The following is a 10,398-nucleotide window of genomic DNA, read 5'->3' on the forward strand; positions in this document are numbered from 1 at the left end:
AGAGCTGGTGGAAGTGGCTGGGGAAAGGGAGGTCTGGGCTTCATTGCTTAGGATGCTGCCCCCGCGACCCGAACCCCGGAGAAGCGGAAGATAATGGATGGATGGATGGATGGAAGCCATCAACTCCACCAACTTATTGAGAGTTAAAATCACTGCCAAATTCAAGTCCATTGGCCTTTTACAAAAGATAAAATGCATTCATTAAAAAAAATAAATAAATAAAAATAGTAAAAGGTTTCCATGAATGTATGTACATCTAGGTACAGGAATGTATAAAAGTGGTTCCCTAAACATGACTGTGGCATTAACAATTTCATCAATTAGCATCAAACGAGTAACAGCAAGAACAAATTTGTTGTCACATGCTCATTTCATTACAAAACCTACACAGTGAATTGGTTCCTGTTATCCTCAATTAAATGGCCAAGCAGACCCTTATTGTGCTTGTTCCCAAGTCATATAGTAAGTCCACTCTATGACTGCAAGGTGTTCCTTAAGCATTTTCTCAGTTCTGTTTCCTCTCAGGCGCCAAACAGTGGATTTGTACGTGAGCCATGCCCTCTCAAGGTTCTGGGTGTGAGCTCCAGTAATGGGATCCACAAACCAATGGGTGTGATTCACAGTAAAGTGAGTATAACTCATGTTTGAAAGAGCCACCCCCCCCCCCCGATAAGCTCTCCATTCATCACTAATGATAGTGGTGTCAGGCCGAACATGTTTTACCACTAATGGTATTAAATGTTGGCCTGTGCGTCTGATGCTGTTGCTTTATCTGCCTTGATCAGGCGCCCACTGCTAGCCAGCCTTCTGGACTGGTTTGACCACTATGGAGCTTCCTGCTATACAACAATGTGCAAACCTCACTTGCATGAAGTGACCTTTCTGATGATGCTGCACAGACTCGAACTAATAAATCACAGCCATTGCTTCACCTGCCTTTCCCCTTTTCTGCATTTCAATATTTTATACTAATAGTGAAACCTTATTCTCTTTACATAACGCTCTTTTGTTATTTTTTGCTATGCAGTGAGGACGTGGATTTCTTTGTGTGACAGTTCCTGTTGTAAAAAGCACTGGATAAACTTTGACTTGACTCAACTTTATTTGTTACAAATAACATAATTCTTTCTGTTCACTAAGCAACTTGTAATATTTCTCAATAAAACCTTACTTTGACAATTTGTATGTCTTGGCTGTGCTTCATGTCAACAAAATAACATTTTGTGCTTGTGCTAAGAGTGAATCTGGTTAAGAGGTAGCACAAATTTGGAATGAAAAGGGCTTGAAAATACCTCAATTGTATTTTGAATGCCTCCTGTTGCATCAGTCTGTTTATGCAGACACATTTACTTCTGATTTCCAAAAAGGCAACTGTGTGCAAATGAACAGAAATGTGCTTACACCTCAACAAAATGGAAAGATGGTGGATGAAAGGTATAGTGTTCTTGCACCTGAAAAATAGGACCTTTAGTGTTGCATTTATTCCTAGTTACTATTTAAGCTCAATTCAGTCATGTTGTTAGTATTTAATCTTAACAATCTATGTAAGTTGGTGTGGAATGATCGACTATGAATGATGTGCAAATACTACAAAAAATACCTACTTTTCGTTTATGGCGAAAGTGGCTTTCATCAATGACCACAAATTCTCTTTCTCCTCCAATTTTAAGTCCTATGCTTCTTGCATGTCGCGTTATTGCACATTTGCATATGTTTCTAATTTTTCAAACCATGGCTGAAAGAGTTCTTGAACTCCTCGCAATGCCATCTTTTCACATGGTGTTTATTATCGGGTACATTAAACTAATTACTGTGCATTGAGTAATTATTATTATTATTATTATTTATTAAATAGTAATTATTAGTAATTACTATTTAAATGTTGTTGGAAAAATGTGTCACACAAACACAATTCATTTCAAAGCATGTAAATTTTTCTAAACATGTAAATGTTATTTACTGTATGCACAAGCTAAAAATTGGTTAATGACTAAATTATGGCAGTTGATCGCACAAAAATTGTTACATCAACATGATTTCAATGTTTAAATCACTGTGTTTTGTCAAAAGCTGTGTGTCTGCAACACATTTTATTCATTTGAAAACACCTGTCACAATAATCTTGTAAATTCAAAGTGCCACTTTCTTCAGTGCACTTGGTATAGATATTTCAGTTTTAAAGTTAGTGAATGAGCTCTTAAAACAGTAAAGTAAATAAACTTCATCCAGCATGGTAAGCTGGGCCTGAGTTCTCAAAAAAAGATCCTGATCTGATGGTCTTTGTGATTTTATTCCATTTGTGCCTCTTATGTCGACAAATCCTTGGAAAACAGAAGCAAGACATGACAAAATAATGATATCAATTAGACCATTACTGTTTATGCTAAGCTGAACCCCAAGGGTCAGCAACCCAAATGTTAAGAGCCATGTTGTCATTTAAACAAACATTTTATGTCCATGTTACCGTCATGGCTATAAATACGTCTCAGTGTGTTGATGGCCTAGTATAGACTAAAAATACAATATAAACGAAAACACAAACCAATTTGTCTGCTTTAGTTCAGCTGTAGCCACTTTTCCTGTATCACCAGCAGGAAACTTTTCCATCCATCCATCCATCCATCCATCCATCCATCCATCCATCCATCCATCCATCCATCCATCATCTTCCGCTTCTCCAGGGTTCGGGTCGCGGGGGCAGCATCCTGAGCAATGAGGCCTGGGGTCTTCCCCGGGGTCTCCTCCCCAGTGGACTTGCCTGTGAAACCTCCCAAGGGAGGCATCCAGGAGGCATCCTAACAAGATGCCCGAACCACCTCAACTGGCAATTTTGCTCAAAAGTGAAATAGATTCTTTAAAATGTCTTTAAATGTTCTTCTCATTCACCTGCTTCTTGTTCGAATTTTTCCATTCCACCTTAAATGGTGCCTGAGTGACAAGGATGGACAAGATTAGAAATGAGCAGATCAGAGGGACAGTGAAGGTGGAGCAGTTTGGAGATAAAGCCAGAGAGGCCAGGTTGAGATGGTTTGGACATATGTTGAGGAGGAATAGTGGATATATTGGTCAAAGAATGTTGGAGATGGAGCTGCCGGGTAGAAGGAGAAGAGGTAGACCTCAGAGAAGGTTTATGGATGTAGTGAAGGTGGACATGGAGATGGTTGGTGTAAAAGTAGAGGAGGCAGTGGATAGGGCAAGATGGAGGCAGATGATCCGCTGTGGCGACCCCTAAAGGGAGCAGCCGAAAGAAGAAGAAGAAGAAGAAGACCTTAAATAGTGCCTGAGGCGCCAGAATGTAACTGCAGCATCATTTAAGGTGGAACCCGACAATTCGAATGAGAAGCTGACTTCGGCTTGTTCGTAGTTGCAGTTATGTATTATAAAACAAGTTGAAACCTGTTAGCAGCTTTAACGTTACCAAAGATTATGAAAAATAAGGGCAACCTACCACACGAAACCATCTGTTGTGTTACTTTTAGGTTTCAACTTTTTCAACATTTTATGGTGGCAGGTTCTGCATTTTACTTTTCTTCCCAACAGCTCCTTTTTCTGTAGCCATTGAATTAACCTGTATATCTTTGTTTTTGTAGGTTCACCCTCTATCAAAGGCAAAAGCTTTCTTTCCAGTTTCATCTTCAGTCTGTATCACACGACTCTCGCGGACCGTATTTCGTATGTAGTTATCTTAGCTAACTACATCAGTTAGTTAACTTATTGAACTATTTGTGCGTTTGCATTTCCAGCTTTATTTATATTCAATGTGTTTTTTCTAGCTTTCAGCTTCAAATGACGCAGGTACACCATGAGTCGAAATAAAAACATAATACAAGTGCTGAATGATGAAAGATCTATGGAGTACCTTTAGAAACTGCGATATTTACAAGTTGGGACAACAGTAAAGTAAACAAGATCCACCGGAGCTTCATGTTGAGTTTCCAGGGACAAGCTTAACTTGCCTTAACCAGATAGCAGGTTGCACCCAAACTAAAATGCTGAAGACCTCGACAGTACTTCAGATCAGATCACAGCATGAGGAGGTGAGTGAGGCGAGTACACGCGGAGTTAGTTGGAGACGTAAGTAACGCTAGCTAGAGTAATTAACGAGCATGGAGGGCAAGACGGTGGAATTGCGAAAAAGCACAAGAAAACACATGCCAGTTCCGCGCAGATATCAAGTAGAAGAGACAACTGGTGAGCAGGCGTTATATAAAACACTGTACTTCGTGAACTTTCTGGTATTTTGACTGTAACGTTAATTATATGTTTGCTAGCCTTAGCCATCTTAACCGGTGTGCAGTGCTAATCTAACGTTAGTCTACCTGTCCTTAGCTAAGGCGTTCTAAGATGCATAAAATACTCTGGCCAGCGAGCTAGCTAATTAGTATTCTATGAACGTAGTGAAAACAATGAAAATCGGGTTATAACTGTCTAACTTGGCTTCTAGAAATGTTAGATAGTTGTATTCTCCGTGTAGCTAGCAAGGTGCTTCATGTCTGAACATTATGTTAAGTTGCATTAGGTTAGTAATATTCTCATGGATTACTATGAGAGGACTGATGTCTGTTCTGTTTTTCACACTTTTTATTTTATTCACACCGTGCCTAAACAGTCCACTAGAAAACCAACAAGTCAACCTCAGTTCTAAATTAGTTCTAAAAACAGGATTTCTCTGAGTGCTAGATAACTTAAGGATTGTCCAATATGGCTCTTCTCCTACTGGAGAAGTGTCTTGTGTTTTTTTGGCTATGATTTTCAGGCTAACCAGGAAGTCCTGCTTTGAGGAATACTCTTATTATGTGGATATTATTCTGTTAGTTTCATAAGTTCTGATTTTGAGTATCCAAATAAGTAGTTAATTGTGGTTATTTCAACATTCATACAATTACAACCCTGTTTCCAAAAAAGACACAGAATTGTGTCAAAACTAGAATGCATTGATGTGCAGATCATTTAAACCCAAACACAGCATATCAAATGTTGGACTTGAAAAACATATATGCCTATTTTGAATTTGATGTCAGTAAGGCATCTCAAAAAAGTTGTTTACCATGTTTACCAAGGTGTTTCATCAGCTCTTTTTTTTAACAACACTCTGTAAGCCTTTGGGAACTGAGAAGCACCATTACTGTGGATTTGAAGGTGAGATGTTTTCCTATATTTGCTTTATTTAGAATTTCAGCTACTCAACAGTTTGGGGTCTCCTTTATCATATTTATAATTTCATAATGTGCCAAAAAGTTTCAGTGTTGACAGCTCAGTGAAGGCAGGCCAGTTTAGCACCCAGACTCTTTTATAAAGGAACAATGCTGTTGTTATATGTTGTAGTACCTCAGATGAAGGCTTTTCAACTGTGGTCTGATAACAAGCCTGATGGCCCCTCTCCTCTTGAGGACGTGGTGTCCATGATTTACAAAAACAATTTGAAATTTTGATTCAGATGACAGGACACTTTTCCACTTGCCTCAGTCCATCTTAAATAAATTCAGGTCCAGAGAAAAGTGTTTCTGAGCTCATGCAGTGATTTCCACTATAGAATACAGTGCTGTCCCTGCGATGGACTGGCGACCTGTCCAGGGTGTATCCTGCCTTCCGCCCGAAGACTGCTGGGATAGGCTCCAGCTCCCCCCCGCGACCCTGACGGAGAAGCGGCTTAGAAAATGGATGGATGGATGGAATACAGTGCTGTCTGAGGGCCAGAAGATCGCAGTCAGCCAGTGTTGTTTTTTGGCATTATTCTTTGCATGCAGAGATTTCTCTGGATTCTCTGAATGTTATTAATGATTTATTATGTACTGTAGATGAGGAAAGTCCTAGGTTTCTTGGTATTTTACATCGAGAAACATTACTCTTGAATTTATGGACTATTTTTATATTTTTAGTTGTTGCACTAGTTTTTTTTTTCTTCTTTAAGAATGAACCTCTTTGGGATACACTTTTTATACCCAATCATGTTACTGACCTGTTGCCAATTAGCCTAATTATTTGTGTTCTCCCCAGTGTGTTTTCATGTTACACAAACTTCAGTCTTTTGTTGCCCTGTCCCAACACAGAAATGTGTTCCTGGTATCACATGCAAAATGGGCATATGATTGCACATCATTTCATGATGTTTTTATTTATATTTTGCATAGCAACTTATTGGAAACGGCACTGTACAACTAGAATCTTTAAGGCAACAGTAATCATACATTACAGGGACCTTGGGGTTTAATAAATACAACTTAGATGTATATTTATTTTATTTTATTTGTTGCAGCTCTTGCACCAAAGGGTGACACTACAAGGTCATCTGGGCCAGATGAACAGATGCCAGTGGCAAGGTCTTCAGGACATTTGAGAGACAAGAGGAATACAGATGACTCTGAAGATTCATATTCTTCATCTTTGTCCCAAACAGATTCCTCACCTGCAAGGAAAAACAGAAGCAAACTAAGAAGAAGATGAAGAAGTCCAAGAAAGCCAAGAAAATGGGAAGAAACAAAAGAGGTATGTTATGAACACTGAACAAGCAGTGTCAGGAAATAGTACTGTAGAGGTACATTTTTGTCTCCCGATGTACAAATACTGTAAATGTAGCCTCAAATGTACAACTTATTGTATACCTCAGAGTTTCGAATGTACATTGCATTGGGTTTCTTACAATGAAACACGCATTTATTTTTTTTATTTAAAAGCGTAGGTTTAGGGCATGCTATATATATATATCATATATATATATATATATATATATATATATATATATATATATATATATATTCAAATAAAACCATTTTGGATGCTTTAAGTAAACCTGTTTTGTAGATTAACATTGACATTATTCTGGATGTCCCTTCACTTTTAATAAGAACCATATTTTAAAACTTAAGTGAAACTAAAAGGTTCTTTTGCCAGCATAGTAAAAATATGCATTATTCGTGTGCAGTAGTTTAAAAAGCTGAGTAGTTGGCTTTGTGTGGAATAGAGATCAAACCAAGTCACTTTCAAAAGTAAAAAAAAATTGAAGACTTCACTCAGACCATTTAAAGCCATACTCCAGCTGGCTTTGCTTCAATTTCATTACATGAAAGTAGTCCTGTAGTCCATACTAAAGTTATTAAACTACTGTTGTTTTTTTAAATACATTAACTATTATCTGAATACAGATAAGAGATAATAGAGATTTAAATATTGCATTACATACACAGATACAAATGAAAACCCTAAATACAGATACTTACCTGTTTTGTTGTTGTGTCCAGAAGACTCCATTGAGCGCTATGACATGGTCCTGCAGCTTGTCAGCACCCAAAAAAGTTCAAAATTGGAGGCCTATGCGAGACTTAATGTAGAGCGAAATTCAATAGTCAGCCAGGCCCCGATTTCAGAATTAACCAAAGTAAACCCTGAAGTTTACTCAGCCCTTCGGGCAACTTTTAAACGAAAGGGCAACATTAAAAGGTTTACTGATGAGTGTAGGGCTTTTGGTGAAAAGGAGCCCACCGCAAGTTTAATTGCAAAGAAAAAAGATGAGGGGGCACTTCTGGACATATGCAAAATTTAATCTCACTCTTAGTCATTATAGCTGACTATAGCTTACAGCTCTTGTTCTTTGTAGTTGAAGCTATGTTGCTTTTGTTATTGTTTAATTTCTTTGTTAATGGGTTGGCTATTGAAGTAAGGTGTTTATTCTGAGATTATAACAGATACAACAGAAGTCAGCTTTTTGCTTATTGCAGTGTTTAGCTAAAAGATGACTGTAAGTTGGTGGAGCTAATAGCTAATTCATCTCAATATTTTTATCCAACAGCTGATTTTGAGTTTGTGGAGCTCTTTGATAATTCACTACAGTGTGTTAAACTGATTCTGATGGGCCTTTTTTCATGTGGTGGAACTAATTGGAATAATGTTGACATTCACTGGTTTTATTCAATTTATTAAGTTGTTTAGAAATTCAAAAGTAAAAAATATTGTTCTTTCCTGTGTGAAGTGTTCTTCTGTCCCTTATATTGGTAAAAAAAGTATTAACATTTATACATTTGTCAGTATTTAATGAGTAATAAAGTATGAATTGTTCTTCACTTTACTTCAGAGGGCATAAACATACATTCATCATGAATAATGAGTAATCAGTGCTTAATACCTGATGCATTAAAAGTTTACCCATGACCCATGTTCAGATCGGTTTTTAATTTCTACAAAAACACTGGTAAAGTTAAGATATATATGCCCTCTTAGGAAATTAGGTTATTGAAATAAAGCAGTGTACCATGTGTCCTGCTACAGTAACCCTTTGTGGTAAATCAGTGTAACACAGCCTGAAATTATGGACTGTTTTAATGGCAAAAAAAAGATTAATACAAAATGAAAATATACAGTAATGTTAAAGATGATTTTATTTAGGGCATTCAATTGTCCTGCCAAGCACTACAGTTTGTTACAGTTGCCAAGCAATGGGAATTACCACTTCAACGTGAAATTAAATGACAGGTATGTGTATGTTGTGTATTCTGCAACAACTTCAAATATTTCAGTTGTATAAAGTATATCTTTTAATCATATGAATAAAAACGATAACACTTTGGAAAGGAAGATTTATATTATAAACAAAATACAGGTGACAGGGATAAGAGGGCAGAATGCTATGAACATGGGGGGTCTTGTGAAACCAACCATGAATGCCCATGACCTTCGATTTCTCAGGCGGCACTGCATTAAAAACCAACATCATTCTGTAACGGATGTTACCACATGATCTCAGGAACACTTCAGGAAACCATTGTCAGTGAACACAGTTCATCACTCCATCTACAAGTGCAAGTTAAAACTCTGCCATGCAAAGTGAAAGCCATATATCAATAACACCCAGAAACACCACCGGCTTCTCTGGGCCTGAGCTCATCTGAGATGGACTGACGCAAAGTGGAAAAGTGTCCTGTGGTCTGACGAGTCCACATTTCAAATTATTTTTGGAAATCATGGACGTCGTGTTCTCCAGGCCAAAGAGGAAAAGCACTGTCCGGACTGTTATCAATGCAAAGTTCAAAAACCAGCATCTCTGATGGTATGGGGGTGTGTTAGTGCATGGTACATACAGGTTTTGGAGCAACATATGGTGCCATCTTTTTAAGGGACGTCCCTGATTATTTCAGCAAGACAATGCCCAGCCACATTCTGCACGTGTTACAACAGCGTGGCTTCGTAGTAAAAGAGTGCGGGTAGTAGACTGGCCTGCCTGCAGTCCAGACCTGTCTCCTATTGAAAATGTGTAGCACATTACGAAGCGCACAATACGACAACGGAGACCCCGGACTGTGGAGCAACTGAAGTTGTACATCAAGCAAGAATGAGTAAGAATTCCACCTACAAAGCTTCAACAATTAGTGTCCTCAGTTCCCAAACACTTATTGAGTGTTGTTAAAAAGAAAGGTGATGTAACACAGTGGTAAACATGCCCCTGTCCCAACTTCTTTGGAACGTGTTGCAGGCATCAAATTCAAAATAAGTGAATATTTGCAAAAAACAATAAAGTTTATCCGTTTGAACATTAAATATCTTGTCTTTGTAGTGTATTCAATTGAATATAGGTTGAAAAGGATTTGCAAATCATCGTATTCTGTTTTTATCTATGTTTTACACAACGTCCCAACTTCATTGGAATTGGGGTTGTACAATTAGGACTTTGTAGATAGACGTAGAAAAGTATTTAAAAAATCATTTAACTTTACTTACTCAAAGGACTTAGTCTTGGATTAGCATAGAAATTTGCTCCCTTGTCTTGATCTATTTCACGTCCTAATAAATGGATAAATATAAATAAACTAAAAATAAAGAAAATAATAACAATGACGATAATTATCTTGAATTAAAGACGCTTACGTGGAGAAGACGGTTAATAAAGCTCATAGGAATCACCTTGTTACAGGGTTGAAATTGACCTTGTCATTGTCATCATAACTGTCCAGTACTATAATCTCTTCCACATGTTTTTCCACAACAATTACGTCGTCATCAATCAGTTTATATCCTTTAAAAAATATATGTATATACATATATAATTATAAAGATATAAAATGTCTATGCGTCACATAAAATCATAGGACATATTTTATAGAAAAACACTCAGTTGTTGTGTTTCATGGTAGTGAAAACAGCCTGAGAATATATTAAGAAACAGTCATCAACCTATTTCGTGTAATGCGCACACACACACCATGACTCTGTGAGTCTATGTCTCTGTCACTGTGTGTTGAGTCGATTGATAATCAAAGGCACATTAACCTTAGATTTGAATATTCATTACAAAACATACTCTTAATGTAATAACTATTACATTCATAAAGTGTTATTAGATGATGTAATTTAAAATAGATGTCAATAATAAAATAATATTTCTCACATTAATGCTGACATTTGTAAATC

The sequence above is a fragment of the Pygocentrus nattereri genome, chromosome 21 (genome assembly GCF_015220715.1).
Source record: "Pygocentrus nattereri isolate fPygNat1 chromosome 21, fPygNat1.pri, whole genome shotgun sequence".
Taxonomy (NCBI): domain Eukaryota; kingdom Metazoa; phylum Chordata; class Actinopteri; order Characiformes; family Serrasalmidae; genus Pygocentrus; species Pygocentrus nattereri.